Consider the following 22,252-nt stretch of genomic DNA (forward strand, 5'->3'; position numbering starts at 1 on the left):
AGAACACTACTATACTACATTAAGCATGTTCTCAACAGTGCTAAGACAGTAACACAGCATTCCAGCTTTTTAAAATGTCCTTTTGAGGCAGTGGCAGCAATGAGAACAGTTTGCTTCAATACAGCCTGTGTTCAGCCTCAAACTGAGACATGGGCAGTGGTACTTGGCACCCTTATAAAGCAGCTACAAACAGCAAGTGCCGTTTCCCATTCACAAGGTTGATGTGGGGGAAGGACAAGAATCAGACGAGCAGATCTATTACTGTAGAAATTTATTAGAAATATCAACTAGGCATACAATGTATCATGTCCTCCATATGGAAGGCAATTAAAAACTAAAGCATGTCTGCTGTTTTCTCTCCACCAAGTTTTGTTCCTTAAAACAAGGAGAATCTGAACAGCTGCTCCACTAGCCATCCACCCAACACGTGAGCATACACGAGAAGGAACCTGGGCGTGTGCACAAGTAAATATTTTGCTGCTGTTATGTACATTTCATATCACTAGATGTGCAAAGCTAGTCAACTCTCCTCACACAACAGTTTAAGATCTTAAAAGGCTTAGCACAGTAAGAGCAAATGCTAAAAATACAAAGGCAAAAAAAACAGCTTACTTGAATCAGAATATAAACAGTAAAAAACAGATGACTTCTTAATAAAGGACTTCTATGGATGCAGGTGCTCTATTAAAGAAATACTGGGAGATAACATGCCAAGACACTTGTAATAGCACTTCAGTAACAGAAAAACACTGCCTTTTGCCAAAGGCTCTAAGCTAAATCTTAAAAGTTCATAGAACCACAGAAACATGGAATGGCCTGGGTTGAAAAGGACCACAATGATCATCTAGTTTCAACCCCCGTGCTATGTGCAGGGTCGCCAGCTACCAGACCAGGCTGCTCAGAGCCACATCCAGCCTGGCCTTGAATGCCTCCAGGGATGGGACATCCACAACCTCCCTGGGCAACCTGGTCCAGTGTGTCACCATCCTCTGAGTGAAGAACTGCCTCCTAATATCTAACCCAAATGTCCTGTGTCTCAGTTTAAAACCTTTCCCTGTCTGGGTTCTGAACAGGTCTCTGCCAGAGACTTGTTGGAAGCTGAACAGTCCTGCGCTCTGTTAAGGTTACAAAAGACTACAAATTCAACTCTACACACTTGATTTACAAATTCAGGATTTAATACTGCTAAATCAAAATTAATTTTGAATGAATCCATTTTATGGTCAGCCATTCTCAGATAAATATCTTAAATGCTCTGTAGGAGTTCAGTTTGAATCTGTTACGCTGATGCAACTTCCCAAAACATTCAGCGCTGCACCCAAGAGACTCAAGCACCTTTTCTCAAGGAGGAACAGGCTTACAACACTAGTCCACTTTGCATCAGTAACCATAGACATGAAAGCACTGCACTGCTTAGCGTGAAGCTCACTGTGTTGCCTAGGATCACAGAAAGAGAGTCAGCCTTAAGGAAGTCCCAGTACACAGAGAGAAAAGGAGATAGAAGGCTACAGCAGGGAGCAGCTAAAGGTTAACTCTAAAAGCAAGTGCTATTAAGACCCTGGTTGGTGTGCCAGCAAAACTCACCCTCTGGAAGTATCACAGGTCCACTGATAGCAACAAGTGAGTTTCTGTTTACTAAGTCTATACGGAATTAGTGGGATTCCTTGAAACAGACATTATGGCAAACTAATCTACATAAACTGAATGAAAGCAAGAGACCTGCTCTTTGCTCAGATGTCTGCAAGTGAACAGGACACTCTTCTCTGCATTCATACGTGTGGGAAACAGTATTTCATCTGGACAATCATATTGTTAAGTACTGAGTACATTTTTTACTGTAACAGGCATCTAAATTTCATGAATTCTAGTGAGTTTTCTTCTCAGTAACCATGCTCAAGGATTTCCTCCTTTTAGATTTAGACCCAGTGTTTTATTAAGAACCATTGTATTTTCAATTATTAACTCAACAGTTCAGAACCTCTGACAAGCTACTTAATTTCCTCATTCATAGAACAGATTAGAAGTAAATATTTTAATGCCAGAGGGACAAAACACAGTAAAGCAGGAAGCTTGCCTCAGGTACCATAAGCATGGCCTCAAGGCACAGCAATTCCCTTTTGTTAAAGGTACAGCATACGTTACCTAGAGGGCAATGAGTTTTCCTGAAGCTTGGTTTCAGAAAAGGCTTTTGTCCTATCAGAACTTGATAGCTACATGCTAGACTTCCAAAACCACTTGTAATCACCAGAAGTACTTAACTCTCTGTATTGTGCATCCTCACACAACAGCTATTTGGGGCAAGAGAAGCAGCAAAGCAAGCTGCACCCTGGCACAGGACTCATCTGAGCTATTATGATTTCAGAGCCTTACTGAAAAGTAGGGTTCAATACATTTAAGGAATGTCTTTTGAACAGGTGCAGATTACACAAAACAGAGCTATCTGTATTAGATAAACCTTTCCTATCAGTAGGCCTTAAGATCTTCAGCATGTGCTGGGACAGCAGTGCTTTGGTGCCTGACATGCTTGGTGTCCTGCAGCATCTTCTGGGACAGTGGTGTCCATGGTACAAACCATCCATCCTCCCAGCAGACAGATTTCTGCAGACAGAGGATCTAGTGTTGCACTAATCTTCCCAGCATCTGTTGAGACTACTGCAATACCATACCCATACTAAATAAAACCTAACAGCATCTGTATTGTCCACTCCCCACAAATAGTATCAAAGACCATTGTAGGTCAATAGCCCATCGAAATGAGAAAACAAATCCAAATTGTTACAAATAGCTGCATCTTCAAAGTCGTTTTCTATGAAGAAACATTTCTTTTAAAGCCTTTTTAAACATCTTCTCAACCTTGCAAACACAACTACTCATTTTTAAAGTCTATCACTTGTTAAAAAAAATTTTGAAACTAATCCTCCAAAATAAAAATCAGTACACCAGTTTCTATACTTCTATTGGGTATACAAACACAGAAGGTAAAATACTTTAAGTGATATCTGTCACTCAGTTCCCCTATAGACAGGGAGAGGAGTTTTGTGAGTTTTTTCTTTAAATTGATATACATTAGTAGGAAGCCTTTTATAACACTACATACATGACTCTATACTTCTGATATCTTCTTAGGAGAGCAAGTTTTAAATTAATTTGGAATGCAGCTCATGAAAACAAGATTGTTAGAGCCAGACCACAACTTTCATATCTTACACCATTAATCACAAGGCGCTTTCACGATCCAGGAAATAGATGCCCATCAACATGCCAGCCATTGCTCATTATTTCAAATACAGAGGTGCATAAAGTTACTCCGGATTCAGATTACCAGCCTGAGAGTAAAAGGAAAAAAGAAAAATAAATCAATTTTTGCCCACCTCAAATTCTCATTTTCCCATTGATTTCTGTTTGAGTTCACTTCAAGGACAGTCCAATCTCATTAGGGACCTTTATCTACAAACTACTGTCATCACCTTACAATTTTACTCGGCTTGCCTTCCCCTCTACTTTGCCTCTCCTCAAATACCTTTTATGACCGCATGTTACATATGGTATTGTTGAACATTTTTCAGGACTGAGACGAGCGCGTTCTTTGAAATCCCATTTTGATTACACCTTTCCCTACTGAAAATCAATATAAGTCCTATGCCAAAAGAAAAGAAGATAGAAGTAAACTCATTGATCTCCATAGTAAAACAAGCCCTCAATCAGCTAAGTTAAAGCTTCATTAAAAAAGTAACTAAAAAACGCCTACTCAAATAATAGACATAAAATGCCTTAAACACTAAATAATTCAGGCTTTCTGCAAACCATTTAATAAACACACCTTGGAGTGAAGCTCGGTAAGCCCGCCGCACTCCGAAAAGCAGCACATATTGAGACGCGTATGATAATCAGACATTCACCTGTGTAATTAACAGCCGTTAGCTCACACAGAGCTCAGCAGCCCAAGGAGGGAGATCTACATTGAACAGGCGTCCTTTAAAAAAGGAAAAGCAAACAAACGGTTTAAGCAGAACAACAGCTCGTCCACGTTGTATCCTAGGATTTGTTTACTTAAGCCTGCCCAGGAGATGAACTACTTTTCACACACATTTTGAGCCAAACCGAAGCCAGAAGCCACGCAAGGCTGGTGGAAAAGTACCGCGTCACCCCGGCGAGAAGTAAACTTCAGCCGCGCTTCACGGAGTTGAAGCCCGTCTCCGATGGAGCCGCCATCGGCCAGCCCACAGCCGCGCACCTTTACACCGTTACGAACGCGCGCCGACCCTCACCTCGCACAGCTGCGAGCGGGCAGTCCCAAGCCCTCGGTCCTACGGGGCGGGCACTCGCAGCGCTCTTCAAGCACTCGGTTTCGGCCGTAAGCCGGGCGCGCCGCCTGCATACGTACCTCCGCGAGAAACCCGGACGGCGGGCGCTCTCCCTGCTGCCGAGGGCCTCGCCGGCACAACGCACCGAGCGCGTGTCTCCGCTGAGCCGCGCGCAGGCGGCAGCGCAGGACCCGGGTCCGCGCGGAGCTCCCCGCCGCGGCGCGCCGCGCTCCTCCACCTGCGCCGCTCCCAACTCAGCGGAGCGGCGCCGCGGGCGCTTCCCCCTCCGGAGGCGGCCGCGAACCTCGGGGCTCCGCCGGCGGCCGGACACTCCCACAGCGGGCAGCGGCGGCGGGAAAGTTCGCCGCCCCTCCGCCTTCCCTTTCGGCTTCTCCTCCCCGGCCGAGCGGCCCGGCGCCGAGGGCGTCAGGGAAGCGGCACTCGGCAGAGCGGCCCCGCCGCCGCCTCAGCGCCGCCGCGGTCGGAGGCGGCTTCGAGGCGGCGCGCGGCGGCCGTTGCCGCGGCCGTTACCGTCGGCCTCATGCTCGCCGTTCGCCCCCGACATCACTCGGGCTCCCGCCCCATCGCCGAGCGGTGACTCACCGCGCCGCGGGCCGGAAAAACCGGCGCGGCCGCCGCCCGGCCCCCGCGCTAACGGTGGTGGCGGCGGCGCCGCCTCTGCGCGCGCGCGGTCCCCCCGCCGCCGCGCCGGGAGGGACGGGCGGGCCCAGCGGCGGCCGCGGGGAGCGCGGCGCCCCCCGCGCCTCTCGGGGAGCGGCTCTGCCGGAACTCTGGCACCCGACCCGCCGAAGGCCGAGCGATGCGGGCAGCCCCCGCTGGCCTTAAAAATAAATAAATAAAAACAATCCACATCATTCTGTTGGGAGCCTTCCAGCGCGGCAGGCATGTGATCGGTGGGGGCGGGGGAAGCGGGCGGCTCGCCCGCACCGAAACCGGCGTTGGCCGCGGTACACCTGCCCTGCGGACACCCGGCGACGGCAGGCAGCGGCCACCCGGCACAGACGTCCCGCCCCGCGGCGCGGCCGCACCTGGCAGCGGATTTTAGGCATTCCCCTCTGCAGGCCTAACGCGAGTGGCGTGTTACGAGACAGGCAACGAGAGCAGATTGCTGCTGTTCCACTGCTAGACAGACGCGCGTACACCTGTGGCAACAAACAGAAGAATCCTGCCCTGTACGTCACAGCGATCCTCCTTTACCACCTGCTCCGCCACCCACTTCCCTATCACCCGCTTCCTGGGCAATGCGTCCTTTACCCGGACCTAAGGGAACACCAGAGGCTGCGCAGGGAGCTGCTCCCAAACCCTTACAAAGGCACGTGCCCAAGCTTAACTGCGTACTTAGTTGCAGGCATCTTCGCAAAGGTGGGTTTTAACTGAAGATGCTGTAGAACGGCTGACAGATGGAGTAGCAGAATACAAGCTACAGTCATAAAATATACACATTTTGTTTTGCTACAGGCAAAGGCATCAAGCAAATTCTAGATAGACGGTTTTTTCCTGCCCTCCTCCTACCCTAATCTTCCCTTATTAAATTCCAAAACACTCTTTTTAAAAAAAGGACAGAAGGAGAAAAGGGAAAGACTACTGGCCATCATTCAGATGGATTTAGATATACATGAAATGCTGTCCTGGCCTTAGTTTAGAACGTTATTCTTTGAAGCACTGCACCTGAGAGTGGAAAAGGGAACACAGTTAACCCCGTGAAAGATGCCCAGCCCATCCCTGGGCTGAGTGCTGCACGGCTCAGCCATGAGGGGTGCACCCAGGAAGGGGAGCCTGGCATCAGCACCTACTGCATCACAGGAGTCTTACTCTCAAGGCCTGCTTCTATGCAAGGGGTGTGTTTGTACAGTCACAGAACTCAGCGGAGAAGTTAGCAGCACACTTCTTGATCATTATTTGATAGTAACAAGACTGCCTTCAAAAAGGTTCTTTTCAGAATGGAAGTTTGCCCAAGGAGGTTGTGGACACCCCATCCCTGGAGGCATTCAAGGCCAGGCTGGATGTGGCTCTGAGCAGCCTGGTCTGGTGGTTGGCGACCCTGCACACAGCAGGGGGGTTGAGACAAAATGATCTTTGAGGTCCTTTTCAACCCAGGCCATTCTATGATTCTATGAAATAAGGAGGAAGAGAACTTCAGTCTTTCAGAACAATGGAATAGTTTTATGAGGGAAACTGTAATCATAAAAGTTCCACGAGGAGGTCAAGATACAGATCAGATCATGTCCCCTCCTGCCCTAACCTAAGTACAAGATAGGGGGGGAGGAGGGGGAGAAGAGTTTTGAGAAAAAAAAAAAAATCACCGTTCTATTTCATTTGGAACACATCCAGCATCTTTTTCATTACTGTTTATTTATTTTTTATCCTTCTCATAAGATCAGCAGGGATATTATTGGAAACAGTAATTCTATAAACGAGCACAGCCAGCTCGTGCATTAAAGTTCTATTTCTAAAGAGACAGCCAGGCAGTTTTCAAAGGCAGCTACCACCAGAGCCCTGCTTAGGGCCGTGGGATGGAGCTGGGCCTGCAAGAGGGAGTTCAAGGGGCAGGGCAGGAGTAAGAACCATATAGGAATTTCTGGTTCAGGCTAACCTTACTGTTTATAGAAAGAGCAAACACCAGTACAAAAAGAAAAAGCCTACTTGCATACCTAAGCTACAGCAGACATCTACACACAAGACAGACATGCTTAAGAGATACACAGTTTTTCCCTATCAGAGTAGTTTCAGAACTAGCGAGTACGTATGTGTATGTATGAACACATACATACTCACATGTATTTGTAGCCTTTATTAGAACTGCATTAAGGGCAGATTGAAATATATAGCTATTCCACACGGATGTCTCATAATCCAGCCCTCCTCTCCCCCCCACAAAGAGTCCCTCACAGCTCATGCTCATTTTTCTTCAAGTAGCACATAAATGAGAAGCAGTCTGCAGGACTGACACCACATTCCAGACCCTGATTCTCACTGCAGCCTCCTATCTAGAGGGGTGGGAATTAAGACTCCTGCCCTGAAACAGGTGAGGCAACTCCATATTTATTATTGCCAGTCAATTACGAAATAATAAAATACACTAAAGCCAAACACACATGAAATATCAACTCACAACCAGATTCTTCAACAGCATACGCTTAGAGTCCTGAACAGCGCTTCACAAAGTAAGTTTTCAAGTTCTGAGACGTGCCACTTTTCAGAGAGGAGGAGTTTCCAGGTAGTTTATGTTTAATCAGTTCACCAGTTCCTCCTTATTACCAAGGGCTTTAGAACACACAGAGGAAAAATACCACCACCAACAAAACATACCTTGCCTTCGAGGTTCACCACCGCTATTTTTTGAGGGGCAACCAAACAAGCAGATAAGCCACAAGGACTGTAAGAGAAGTTTTCCCATCGCTACTTCCCAAGGACGGCAGCTCAGAAGCACACGACCCTGCCCCGCTATCACAGCCCGGGCCCTAGGAAGGGACCGGCAGCCACACGCCCAGCTGTTCCGCTAGCAAGCCTCCCCCAGCGAGCCAGAAGAAGCCGAGCCCAAATAAAAGAACACCATTACCCACTGCAAAACAGCGGACTATTAAGGTAAACACCACCAAGCGCACAAACTTCGAGAACTCCAGTTAACTCCAGCGCAACTAAGCAAAGCCGGCTACATCTGCCCTAAAGCCTCAGGAAAGCCCCCAAAAGCAAAGCAGGCAACGCACCGCGAGCTCACCTGCGGCCTCATGCTGCAACCCGGACGCCCCGCCGCCCGGCCCGGCTTTCAAAGGAGGCGGCAGGCGCCCGCCGAGCCGGCAGCGGGGCGGGGCGGGGCTGCGCTCTGCCCGCAGGTGCTGGGCGGGCTCCGGGCGGGGCTGGGCCGGGCCATGCAAAGCGTGCCACGGGCGGCCCTCGGTTGGTTGGCTTCAGCGCTTCGTGTGGTTTGTGTGGCTCAAAGATCGCCGTGCTGGCTTTTCTCATTACCCAAATTAACGGAGCAGTGGCGCTGCGGTTTTACTAGGGTTTTCAGGAGTTTATACGTTACTGACAACATCCCTGTGTAATTCTGGGGGGGAAATAAATGCTGAAGCTTTGCTTGAACTTACATTCCCTACTAAAGCACGTAGGAAACTAAAACACCGATTTAGGGTGACAGCGATCTTAGAAGCAAAGCAAGAACAGGCAAAAACAAACAACAAAACCTTCGTTTTTCTTTCTCAGCATTTCAGTTACAAAACCAGAAAAAGCTGTATCAAAAAGTCACTGTTTTATTTTCTTTTTCCCTTTGGAATCTCCCGTGGTTTTTGTTTGTTTGTTATTTTCCTCTTATTTTGGGTGGGAGCGCTGCTTGCTTTGGGAGTGCTTTTAGTGTTCAGACTATCTAAAGTGCTTTAGAAGCTGTAAAATACAAGGAATGTTTAACGGTCTTTGAACAAGTTCCCCAAACTACTGAAGCCAAAAATTGATTATCTAAAAATACGTGCATACCAAATCACTGAATAGAAGATTTTGGTTAGGTGTCAGGCAGAAATTCTTTACTCAGAGGGCAGTGAGGTGCTGGCACTGCTGCCCACAGCTGTGGGTGCCCCATCCTCAGAGGTGCCCAAGGTTGGATGGGCCCTGCACAGCCTGAGCTGGTGGGAAGCACCCAGCCCACAGCAGGGGTTGGGGCTGAATGGTCTGTAAGATCCCCTTTACCCAAACTCAGAGCACTTTCTGTACACAATATCACTGGAATAGAATCATAGAATCATGGAATCACAAGGCTGGAGAATACCTGCAAGATCATCCAGTCCAACCATCCTCCCATCACCACTGCTACCACCACAAGCTACCAAACCATATCTTGTAGCTCCTCATCCAGGAGCCTCTTGAACACTGCCAGGGACGGCGACTCCACCACCTCCTTGGGCAGGCCATTCCAGTGCCTGACCACTCTGAGAGAAAAAGTTCTTCCTTATGTCCAACCTAAACCTTCTGTGGTACAACATGCAGCCATTTTCCTCGGGTCCTGTTTGTTGCCTGGGAGAAGAGGCCAAAACCCTCCTCACACCCTCCCTTCAGGAAGCTGGAGGGTGCAATAAGATCTCCTCTGAGCCTCCTCTTCTCCAGACATAATAAAAGCTTTCCTCATATGAAACAAGTCATTGGAAAAAACAGTATGAGCACAGGTACTTGACAAAAGGTATAGAAAGGAAACACAGTATCAGTGATAAACAGTTCCAGTTTGTCTTCTGTATTTGCAAATTGGAAGATCAGGATGTTTCTAGGAAACTGTGTCAAGCAGAAACATAGGAAATATTCTCAACCTCTTTAGGAAAAGAGGTGACATTTATGGAAACAACTAGTATATCAGATGAAAGATGCCAGGCAGCTGAAAAGCCTTATTAAGGCTCTTCTCTAAAATCATTAGAATTTATGGATATGACATTAAATGCATGAAAACTAAAAGAAGATGCATAGCTGTAACGATTACCAACAGGCAATACAATTAGGCCATTTTCTTTGACACTCACTCTTACCTACTTCATCATCTCATACTTCGGAACGATTTTCCTATCTAACCTCTTTGACCTCATCTTTCCCATGTAGCTCTCTTTTTATTTCCTCTAGGGATCTCAGTTGATATTTCCTAAGCTTAAGGATTTTATTTATTTCTTTACTTTGCAGAAGCAACAGACCTCTCTGAAGCAGAATAGTTCTGCTAAAGCTTTCCCTGCTAGCAGCTGTCCTCTTCAACAAAAACTCTATAGTGTTTTTTCTTTTTCTTTCTTTCCTTCTTCCTTCCTTCCTTCCTTCCTTCCTTCCTTCCTTCCTTCCTTCCTTCCTTTCTTCCTTCCTTTCTTTTCCTTTCTTTCTCTCTCTCTCTCTCTCTCTCTTTCTCTTTCTCTCTTTCTCTCCATCTTGGTAATGCAAAACAAAAAGCAGTTAAATAAATTCTAATACAAACTAGCAGTAGCTGAACACAGGAGTTGCTAGATAATCTCTTTTTTTGTCTTTCTGTATGTACTTTTTCTATGAAGGAGAAAGGAGGAAAAAATGAATGAGAAAGAAGTAAGATTCGAAGGTGAATGAGCAATCCAAAAGCACTAAGCTTTATCACACCTCACTGAGGTTTGTGTGTGGTGTCATTTTTATCTTGTTGTCATACATTTTAGTATTCTATTAGTTTGAAGACTTTTTTAGACACAATTATTTTTAAACCTAAGCAGCTGACATTATTGCATGAAGGATAATTGGTCTACTTAAAAAATATGACTGCTGTTGTCACCTGAACATAAATTCAGAATGGAACATACAGTGAGAAATAGAATACTAGGTTAACCTCCTGTCTAATCTGCTGCCCTAGCTCTGATAGCAGGCAATGCAAGAAGCTTCAGAAGTGGCAGAATAACACTGTACTTGCTTATCTATTCCAGTGGCTTGTCTATGTATCATAGTACTCATTTGTTATTTTCTTTCTGATTAGCACAAATAGAGATGCTTCTTTAAAACTTTTAAATAAAAAGGTGAAGCAACCAACAAATTGGACTTAATCTAGTTATACATTGAATAAAAAAAAAATGCTGCTCTTAAAGCAGTTTTTTTTTAGTGTAGTGTGATGTTCCTCAAATATGTAATGCCTTAACACAAGCCCAAACCTATTCCTCTGATAATTTAAAAATACTGGAAGATATACAAATAATCTCAAATGAAATCTCTCCATTGTATCGGGCAGGGCTGTAAAATTAAATCTGAAAGCAAAGTGGTAGCTGAAGACATTCTGACAGATATCCTTCAAGAGAGTGAGTAAGTCATGAACCATGGAGATATCAACAAGTGAAAGACGGTTGACTCGCAGATCAGTCTGAATTTCAAATATGACACACTTCTTTTGATATTCTGTGTATTAGCAGGCCTTTAATATGTATTCTTTTTTAAAGGATTCAAAAGATGCATGAGCTTGGTGAAAAAATGCATGAAAACCTTTGTTCCACTGTATTTGAAATGTATCAGAAGTAATTCTCAGCTCTCTTACATGACAGCAAAATACCCTCTTTTTCTTATGGAAAGTCATGCCCAAGAAATTTGGCACAAAGGCCCCAGTTGAGAAACAGTTGATAGATGGATGACTTTTTAGATTGAAAAAACACTTCCTGACAAGTCTCTATGACAGTTTGTACGTATCATCACATAGATGTGTCTATATGGTTTATGATGGGCATGAAGCCAAAGTAAAGGGATCTGGGAAGTGTTATGTCCTGCCAAATGTACATTTCCTGTAGTTAAAGAATGTTCTAATGTGTCTTTCCCTTTGATTAATATTTTTTAATTGATTTGGAAGAGAATGCAGAAAGGGTGATTCATAGCACAGGGAGAGGGTTCTTCTATCATCTGGTGAGATAAAGATGAATAGTAAATTAGCTTAAGAGTGGCAGATCTTAGAAGAGATGAGGAGGCTGGCAGTTTTCTGTGATATATCTCAACGGAAAACACCACAGCATAACCTTGATTTTGATACTGCAAATTTATATGTAGGCAGACCTTTGGGATGTTTTCATTGTTAAAAGGGAAGATTGTTCTTCTCTTATGAATTAATCGCAAGGAGTTGTAGATGCTTCAGATGCTTCCAGAGTTGCACACACCAGGAAAGGCAGTACAAGGTATGATGGCCATGGAAGAGCATTCTACAGGCTGAAGCTGATGGGACTCTTGTATCTAGTCTGAATATGATCAATACTGATTAATTATGCTCTGAGCTGAATTGGCATTATGCCAGTTCAGATATAGGCATAAAATGTATGAAAGTATAAAACATTTACAAGATGATCAGCTTTGAAGAAGGAATTATATTGGAATCAGAAATATGAGGATTCTTAGATTCTTCTCATATTATGAAGAAAGATAAAGTATATTAGGTCTTTTCTCAAGAGTAGTGCTCCTTTCTGACTCAGCAATAACTGAGTGACTTATGGAAACACTGCTGACCAGGCAACTCCTATGAGGAAGCATTGGCATCTAATGGTCTGACAATTATATACCTGGTAAGTTACTGATCAAGTGTAATCAATGAGAATAAGCAGCATTTTGACTTGTTACTCTGAATCAAAATCAGACTCTTTTCACATACCATACAGGTATTAAGATTTTAAGCATTAAAGAAAGTTTTATAGTTTTTCATGTTTTCAATCCTGCTAGAAGGGTTAACGTGTAATGGATGTTCAGTTAATTATTGTAAGAATTTGCTTGTTTGTAAGATAATATTCAGTATTTTTTTAATCTATATGCATCCACACTTTACTTAGAAAAGTATAGGGTGCCTAGAATAAATATTATAATAACAATTATTAGAATATTATAATAATTATAAGAATAAATAATTATTTGAATGAATCAAATTACTGTCAGGGGGAGTGGCTTCATGTGTGCTTGCAAAGATGCAAGGTGGATCAGGATGGTACGCAAAAATATGAAAACAAGCTCAGAATCAGAAGGTAATGGAAAAATCCTTTTAACATGACCATATTATAACATTGTTCCAAGAACGCTACAGAAGGAAAGAAGGTCATACAAGCCCACAGTGTAATGCTAAACTTCATTAGCCTGCCAAAAGAACTTTAAAAAATAACCAACCAAAAAAAAACACCCAACAACAACAACAACAAAAACACCCAACAACTGTATAGTCTATTGGGAACACTGTAAATCTAATGTTTATCTTGGGGTTTTTAAATAGAATACTGGAGTTCTATTTTCAGCTCCACACTGATGTTGGGCAAGTTGCTTCTAACTATATTTTTGGAGTGTTTTTTGACAATGTATTTATAAGGACCTGAAATCAGCCTTCTCCATCAAAGGTTTTGAGCATTTGGGACTGTATTTGAAATCTACACATAATTTCTACATATATTTGAAAAGTCCTTATTTTTCTCCCCATTTCTCTGTCCATTTGTCAAATAATTTTGAGATCCTCACATGAAAATGGAAACCTGACTATATGTCTGCACTTCTATTACTGAACATGGGTGAAAAGTTACAGTTGTCCATATACATTTATTGACTTCCCTAGGTTTTGCCTGACTGTTTGCTAAACAGGCAGTTGGCCTTATATCCTGAGCACTAATGGATGTATACTTTTGACTTATTTGTGATCACCTTTATCTTTTCACAGAAATTATCTGTGCAAGATAAACTGCGAGGACCTCTTCATGTTTCAACAATAAATTGCACGCAGTTTGGATAAAAATAAGTTATCTTGGTATTCCTCCTACTAAATACAAATAACATCAGTGGTAGTAATGAGAAAAATGTAGACTAAAACATTATTTCTTTAACTATTTAAATATTTCATGTGTTTCTATTTGGGAAAAAAAGAAAGAAAGAAAGAAAGAAAGTATCGTAGAAGTGTTGTGTGTGTTTCCTTTAATTTTATTGACAGAAGCACCAAAAAAGCAAAGATTCACCTTGTTAATGACCCCTGGTTTTGGCAAGATAGTAAGTATAGGGAGAAGAGAATATCTGTTCTTACCATAAACAGGAAAAAGGCTTTATAACAGCAGCATTTGCTAGCACCTCTAAAATTAACTCTGGGTCAAGCTTTCCATGATGAATGCCTTTTTTAGAGTTAATACAGAGCAGCTGAGCCTATAAACACATTAAAAAGTATATTTCAAACAAGTTAGTCTGGGAACTAACTTTTAAAATAGTACATTGGAAACAAAAACATAAATTTATACTGAGCATTCATTTCCTATTATAAATTGTTGCCTACAGTATTTCCATCTCTTCCTGGGATTGAAATATCAGACAATTTAGGACACAGACAGATAACTGTAAATCACAACAAAGCTTACACTGGAGGCACCCCTGGAGATCACGCAGTTCAACCCTTTGTTGAAACAGAACTAAATTTAAAGCTCTATCAGGTTGCTTAGGGCTGTCCAGCCAAGTTTTGGATAGCTCTAATGACGTAGTCTCCATAATTTTTTTGGTCAAGAAGTTTCAGTGCTCAGTCACCTAAAAGGGACTTTTTTTTTTTCCTTTTTTATCTATCTGACATTTCTCTCTTTTAACTATCTCCTCGGGAATATTTATCACTTTTGATCACAACTTTCTGTTAGATAACATAAAAAAATACTGTCAGGTAGTTAAAGCTGAGAAAACAGCTCTGGTAAACATCTTCGATATTTTATAACAGTTATGCTTTCTTAGAGATGAAACTGTTTGAGTTCCATGGTTTGCTGAAGCGGTCACATATCAAACAACAGGATAAAGTGTTAGTACATAGAATCAAGTGGATTCGATGAACCAAGGTAAACCATATGAATTTCAGTAGGGCCAAGTGTCGGGTCCTGCATTTTGGTCACAGCAACCCAAGGCAACTCTACAGGGTTGGGGATGAGTGACTGGAAAGCTGCCTGATGGAAAGGGACCTTGGTGTACTGATGGACAGTCGGCTGAATATGAGCCAGCAGTGTGCCCAGGTGGCCAAGAAGGCCAACGGCATCCTGGCTTGTGTCTGGAATGGTGTGGTGAGCAGGACTAGGGAAGTCATCCTGACCCCATACTCAACACTGGTGAGGCTTCACCTTGAGTGCTGTGTTCAGTTTTGGACAACTCAGTTTAGAAAGGACATTGAGATACTGGAGCAGGTCCAAAGAAGGGCAGCAAGGCTTGTGAGAGGCTTGGAGAATATGCCCTACGAGGAGAGACTGAAGGAACCGGGGACGTTCAGTCTGGGGAAAAGGAGGCTGAGGGGAGACCTCATTGCTCTCTTCCAATATCTGAAAGGTGCTTGCAGCAAGAGCAGGGCTGGTCTCTTCTCACTGGTGACAGGACAAGGGGAAACGGCCTCAAGTTGTACCAAGCTAAGTTTAGGTTGGACATCAGGAAAACTTCTTTACAGAAAGGGTTGTTAAGCACTGGGATAGGCTCCCCAGGGAGGTGGTTGAGTCACCATCCCTGAACGTGTTTAAAAACCATTCGGATGTGGTGCTCAAAGACTTGATTTAGCAGAGGGTTGTTAGTTAGGTAGTATGGTTAGGTTGTGGCTGGACTTGATGATCTTTATGGTCTTTTCCAACCTGAGCAATTCTATGGAAAAGAAAAAAAGAAACAAGTATGCACGAAGCTAACTGCACACAATTTGTGTATAATTTGCACACAGGTAGTACAGGTAGGGAAAGTCAATTTAACTTCTAAAATTGTTTAGTTTTAACAGTTATTCTATACATTTTAATAGTTATCAGTAAGAAAACTTGTGGGGCTTTGTCAAGTTCTCTCAAGTTTTGTCAACTGCTGAAGATGTTCTCATGTCTGAAAAACAGATGCAAGGGTAAAGTCCCTTTATTCTGAAGAACTGTCATTCTGTACCCTCAACTAAATTTGACATCACAGTTCCCAGGATGGCAAAGCCAATTAAAGAGGTTCTTGTGATTTAGCACACTGCAGCAGTAGAGATATTTTATACATTTTTTAATAGCTCAAGTGAAATATAAAGATCTTCTTGAAGGTCTATCAGACAGTGGCAATATTAACTGAAGATTTTCCTAGTCTTATGGTATTTTGTATTTTAAAATATTCACAGCTGTTAGAGTAAAAAAAAAAAGTAGGATTCTTTATTTTGTCATGGCACCTCAGAAGATACACTTCCTGCTTTGTCTTTAGAATAGGAACTTCCAATGGGAATTTCTGTGGTATGCACACTGCTCTTGGTTAGTGAGCCATTTCAAAATCATGGATAACCCAACCCAGGGACAAGAGCTGGTATTGCCAGTGGTGGCCTGCCTTTACTGCTGCTACACGCACAGCTTCTGGTGCCTCTGAGCCCCTAGCACTGAAGAAGATAACTAATCCCTTCCAAAACCATGCACTTTCTGCCAACATTACAGATGAAACTAAAATATCCACACAGTGAACAGAAGTGAGGTTGTTTTGTTTTCAATTTTCATTCTGCTACATGCAGTAGGAATGAGAAAAGGTAAAATGGATGTTTTTGAATTTTAAAGGAAAAATTAAGAGTTAAACACATCAGTAGACCATAACAGTGGCTATCTATGTTTTAGAACCTTGTACAGGAGGACGCAAGTCATTCCAATGTTATATAGAAGCATACACCCCCAGAAGGGTAGGTAGCTAACATTGGCTTTAATATGGGAAATAAAATGCACTGGAAAAATCTCTTAAGAGGAAAGTAAAGAAATATGGTTTAGAATACAGAGAGCTGCCAGGGTCAAATGAAGTGTAGATGCATATAACAACAATGATCAGACCTATGAAGGCTTTGTAGTATATTCCAGATAGCCACATATTGAACATTATCCAAACCAATTACCCTGAGTATAAATGCTATGTTAATTCACCACTGAAAACAAGTTTGTAAATGAAGAACTAGTAAAAACCTGTCAGACTTGGAAGTTTGGCAAAATTTTGTTTAGATTACAAACTAAATAAACATAACTTCTAAATATTTATTGTAAGGAAGCTTAAAATACATCTATTTTATGCTATTTTTAGAACCAGGCAAATTTCGGCTGTGACAGTATCTTGTGTCAGTGGGTGGCAAACTCTGCTTATACATATTTGAGGAAAAAACATATGATGTATCCAGCATTCACAGCATGCATGCACTTCCAGAAGATGTTGCTCTTCATAGCAACTAACCACTTTCACTGGTTCCTGTCCCCTTTTTGTGTTTAACCAACTAGATTCCAGATAGATACTAATGCTAATTGAATTTTCAGGTTATAAACTGAAGCATTGCTATGCTCTAGGTTCCCTTCAATCCCATTATGTAAACTACCCCCATTGTATAACTCAGTTCTTAATTGTAGAACCTTCTGATCAGATCCAAGCCATTCTGGACAGAGCAAACTATCATCAGTCATACCAATATTGATTTCCAAAGCCTAGCTGTAACAGTATGGAGACCAAACTGTGCATTTTGCAGAGCTTAGATGTTCTTGGGCAAATGCTTTTCTATGACTTTATCTGACAAAAACCACAGAGCCAAACGAGCATGGGCCATCTAAATAACAGTATTTCCTAATGTCTGTGCATAATAAGCACCTAAAAGCATAAATGTGATAAAATATGTATCAAACAAAATGCTACTACCACCATTTTGGAAACACAGGTTCTAACTGTTAGCATTAGTCCTTATTTCAATTTGCCTTATTTTTCCCCAGCAGAAACTTCCAGCAGTTAGAAATGAACCTTGAGAAAAGAATGGCTATTATTGTTACCTATGCTGAGCACTGAAAAGTAACAGGGATATCCGACTTGGTAATTAGGAGGAAGATAAAAGAAAGTTAAGAAACTACTAGCTATTGAATTAATGAATAGCTCATATGATTTAAGGAAAATAATTTGTATTGAATCAGTGCATATATTTGAAATTTGTTCTGTGAAAAGAATAGCATAGAATTTTGCAATAGCTGGCATATACAGTGGTGAGTATGTTTTATATTGGTATTGATCCTTTGTGGCATATCATAAAAGAAGCCTGTAAATTATTCATATCTAAAACAAATTATATGCTAGAAAAAAAGCTTTCCTGAAATCAATTTTAAGGGCAGCAGAGTTGTAAAGTCAGCTGACTTAGCTAGAGCAGTTTCTAACAATCATTTAGTTGCTAATAATATCTCAATCACCTCATTTAATCTACCCTCAGACACCGAATGTAAAGGCACTGGTGCAGTCAGCTTAAGTGACAGGCCTCAGAATGCTCTTCAACAGAATATGTTTGCCCTCAAAGCATTAGCCTGCTTACACTTTTCCAAGGCAGGAAACAAACCCATGTAGGTATTAAATGACCAACCTAGATGTTTGAGACTAGCACACATTGATCACACGTATGTTGCCCTGAGCTAGGGCTGCATTATGAAGCAACTTTGTGAAGTGATCCAGGTTTGCAGTTTTCTAGAGGAATGGCATCCAGCCTTCCATGAACATTTTGAAGCACTCTTGGCAAAGCCCCTCTTCTTGGGCTCCTCAGTGTAGTAGAACTGAAACAAAAATAAGTTTGTAAAGTGATCATCCAAATAATTAGATGAATACATAAACATCTTATTGATAGAAAACACATATATAGAGGAAGAAGTAATACTGTTTGGATGCACTGATAATGATTATACTGGAGTACTTGGAAAAGTACCTGACAGTTCAAAACTGGGCAGAAGCAACTGTTAGTCTTACACTTTTGATTAAGAGATTACCACACACACACTCATAAGCAGAATAGAGTTTTTCATTTCCTTTTCTTTACCAGTTCATGAGAGCTCCTGGGCCCACTCTGCAGCACTGAGCAGCTGACAGGTATAGCAACACTTAGGCCAAGCTCTTTCTGAGTGCCACGTGTGCTGGCTGGGTACTGTTGCAGCACTAGAACTCTGCCAACAAGTTGTCCAAATATTTACTTACTTTCACAGTCACATCTTACAGCTGACACAGAACTGCATGCTGCCATAGCTACGCTACTTTCAGTAGCTGAGCTAGCTCATTTGAATGTAGCTCTCGTTTCCATTTAAAACAACAGAGAAATAACTTCACAAATCTATGATGTCTATGGCTCGAGCTGCCAGTGAGTTACCATTTTTTTGTTTGCATACCATAACATAAAATATTGAAGCAGTAGGCTACATATATCAACAAGGAAAAACACCTTACATGTAAAGCACTATTACTTTATGATGACTGTGTAGGGATTACATGCTAAGGCATAAAAAAACAGCTGGATTTAGAACTGTTTCTCGAGATGCCTCAACAACATTAACTCCTCAGGGAATACTCAAGGCATTCCAAGATTTTGATTTATGCTTTGAAGAGTCATTTAGAACTTAGCATCTACAAGTAAAACCCTGCTTGGATTTAGGTTGTTGTTTGTTTGTTTTTTTAGCTTTATTGTTAAGTATTGCTCCAACTCTAGAGTAGCCTTTCCTACATTTAACACACTATAGATCACATTACTACAAGTAAAGATGTGCTACTGAACAGGTAAATTGACTACATGCTGAAAAATAGAGTTTGGTTTAGACTGATTTTCAGTTTGCTGAAATCTGTACCATTTTGCACCAAACCTAGATATATTTATTCACCCTCTATTTCAGTGAAATGTGTCCAGAAAGACATATAAAAAGGGAGGAGACCAATAAATCACATCTTACAAAATACAATACAAAGCCCACTGTTTTTCAGTTGTCCCTATCCATCTATTTTGCTTTGTATTTAAATCATTCCTATTTACATAATAAAAATAGACCAACATTATTCAAATAGCAATAGTTTATAACTTGATTTAAATATCCTATTGCAACTTTCCCTTGCCTTGTCTCTTCAAGATAACATCCTCTAAATACTTACATATTTTATATTTCTTATTGTTTATTATAAAAAAATAAGATATAAATACACATTCAAGAAGATAACTCTTAAAGATTAAGTTATTTTTAAAGCTGTGCTCCAGACTAGTTAAGAGATGTATGCAAAGATGAAATCCATTTTTACTACTTAAATTTTAAAACTTCTATATTTGCTGTATGTTGTGTAACTTTCTTTAGCGAGTTTAAAAAGACGGAAAATAAGAAAATCCCCAAAAAGCAACTTTGATAAATCATTTACTTTCTCCTCACAGAGAAAGAGGCAGACTAGACGACATCTTAATTCTGATCTATAATCTTAATCAAAGTTGATCAAGCTTTATTATGTAGAACTGGATTCTCTGAAAAGCAATTTAGTAGATTATTTTCTGCACCCTGAAAGAAGCAATGAGATAAAGCTTGGAGAAAATAATCTGACCTTAAAGTTAGTGAACAGTAATAAACAAACTGTCATTTCAAATTTAGTCAATTTTCTCCCACCTAATCTGTAGAACTCACAAAACTATTAGTATTGAGGAAGGATTTACAGTCAGGATTGCCATCAATAACGGCTTTAGAAAAAACAGTTCTCTTGATCATTCTTAAAGTCACGCAGTTTTTGCATATACGCCCTCATAACACCTTAGCTAATAATGATGATGATGTATAATTAACAAGTATACAGAGAAGTTAGGCTAATCTTTAGAGAGCATATAACTGGAAAGGCTATTACACCAGAAAGGGCTAATTAGAAACAAACAAAAAAGCTTACCCATACCCTGGACTTGCAGGAAAAAGCCCAAAAGGAACAATCTCCCGAGAGAAAAGCTTCCTTAGTCAAAGTCAGCCCTTTAATGGGGTCTAGGAGAGGTGCAGCCAGGCTCCACCCCTTCCAGTCACACAGCTGAATTGCCTTCACCTGTGCTCCCATGGCTGACTCATTGCTTGTCTCAGGTGATCAATCAGAGGTTCAGACCATGATTCAATAGTTCCCACATAGATGACTACATCAATAAACCTTCAGACAATATTAGTAGTTACCAGGTTATTATATGAAATAAATATTTTAAAAACCACCTTCTTTGAGTATCTAATTAGGAACATTCAAAGATGTAGTGAAAACACTAAATCAGGCCTTGAGCCAGTGACTGAGCACCTGGTGGGAAGGTGGGGCCAACCCAGGGGTGCTCAGGTGCATGCAATGTACCTGAGTGACCAGAAGGGGTGTAGCCAGGATCCACCCCTTCCCAGACCTCATTTAAGGGCTGGCGGTGGAGGTGAGGGTGTTTTGTTGGAGTTTCCTGCACACTTGAGGTCTTCTGAATGTTAAGTATCTTTGTTCTCTTATTTCTGTGTCTATAGCTGTTGTGCTCAAGTAAGTCTTTACTTGTTGTAGTTTAGAACCTTGCTACTATAGTGTTATAGCTTTCTATTGTATTATAAAGAATCACGGAATTGTGGGGCTTGGAAGAGATCTCTAGAGTTTGGTGAGCCTATTTCTGTTCTCTATAGCAGGTCTCCTATGTAGGTATCTAGATAAATCTTGAATTTCTTCAGAGAAGGAGAATCTATCACTTATCTGGGTAGCCCCTGTATTATAGATAATATAAAATAATAGGTTTCTTCTTTTTTTTTTTCCTTGGAGCTTTTCTTTCTATTTTATAATGTGTTTTCTTCTTTTCACTTCCGTGGCTGCAGTTCAAGTATTCTTCAATAATTCTAGGCAATGAACTGATATTCTGTTTTAGCAACATGCTATAAATCTATCAAGCTAGTGTTACGCCTAATACATTGTGTTGGCAAGAAAAACTACTGGAGAACTATTATCCTCTCTATCTCTGAACCTTAAAGCAGAGACATTTAAGAGTAAGAACACTTATGGTATAATAAATGCTACAGCACATTCCAAATACCCCCACTTATATTCTTGGGTAGTCCCTGTAAATTGCTTTAATAACTGTAGTTGGCTTTGTGGTTTTAACTGGTTTAACATTGCTCCATACTTGTCTAAAATTACAGAAGAAATAAACTGTGTGCTCTTTGTGAACTGCAACTTTCTATTGCAGAAACACGGGATTTCGGGTTGGCTTGCCTATGAATGTTGAGTTTCAAAAATGTTCGTTGCATGTCCATAAAAAGTGTATTTTACTTCTTCAGTAATCCTGCTGCCTATGGGGGTGCTTGGAGCAAACACCTGTTTATGCTGCTGCACAGCCATCTATATAGCACTAGGATTCTGACTAACTTTTGTGTGGGTATACTTTACTGAGGAACTGTCAGAACTGTTAAAAATGAAGCAACACCGGTTTTAATAACACTGAGATGGAATTACTACATAGTATTGTAGTATTCTATGTGCTAAGAATCCTATCAAATATGTAGCACCCATCTGATAGAAATACTTGAAATGTATTCTTAATGCATTTCTGTAGAAACAGGGGTTTGAGCAAGCATCACAAACTCTGTGGTTTCTAGTGTAATTAAAATATTTTCATTTAATAGCAAAATATTTTTGTTCTCATTCCAAGAACCTAACATTGCAATTCAGTGTTTAATCCAAATGTTTTCTTTTAACTTTCCATAAAAACCTTAGAAACCAAACTGCACATG

At 41.4% G+C, this 22,252-nt stretch overlaps 1 protein-coding gene and 1 long non-coding RNA gene across 16 annotated transcripts in view; one reads left to right on the plus strand and one right to left on the minus strand.

Annotated features, from left to right (window-relative positions):
• Positions 1-22,252, minus strand: part of SGMS2 (sphingomyelin synthase 2) — a 60,648-nt gene that overhangs the window by 20,648 nt on the left and 17,748 nt on the right. The window contains exons 1-3 of one of the 15 annotated variants that reach the window (XM_031607419.2): positions 5,354-5,443; positions 3,900-3,973; positions 3,208-3,326 (exon numbers count right to left, since the gene is read on the minus strand). The exons of 1 other annotated variant lie outside the window; for it this stretch is intronic. The gene's annotated coding sequence lies outside the window, so the exon portion shown is untranslated. Of the gene's footprint in view, positions 1-3,207; positions 3,327-3,820; positions 3,974-4,087; positions 4,105-4,268; positions 4,799-5,353; positions 5,444-7,634; positions 7,937-8,032; positions 8,134-22,252 lie in introns of those variants that run through there. 13 more of the 15 variants (XM_090138827.1, XM_090138825.1, XM_090138830.1 and 10 more) reach the window with 13 other exon arrangements.
• LOC116237976 (uncharacterized) lies at positions 5,599-13,936 on the plus strand. Its single transcript, XR_004168843.2, has 3 exons — positions 5,599-5,687; positions 12,696-12,781; positions 13,459-13,936. It is a non-coding gene; the product is annotated as an uncharacterized LOC116237976 (long non-coding RNA).

This window comes from Phasianus colchicus, chromosome 4 (genome assembly GCF_987193195.1).
Source record: "Phasianus colchicus chromosome 4, bPhaCol1.hap1.1, whole genome shotgun sequence".
NCBI classification, from domain to species: Eukaryota; Metazoa; Chordata; class Aves; order Galliformes; family Phasianidae; genus Phasianus; species Phasianus colchicus.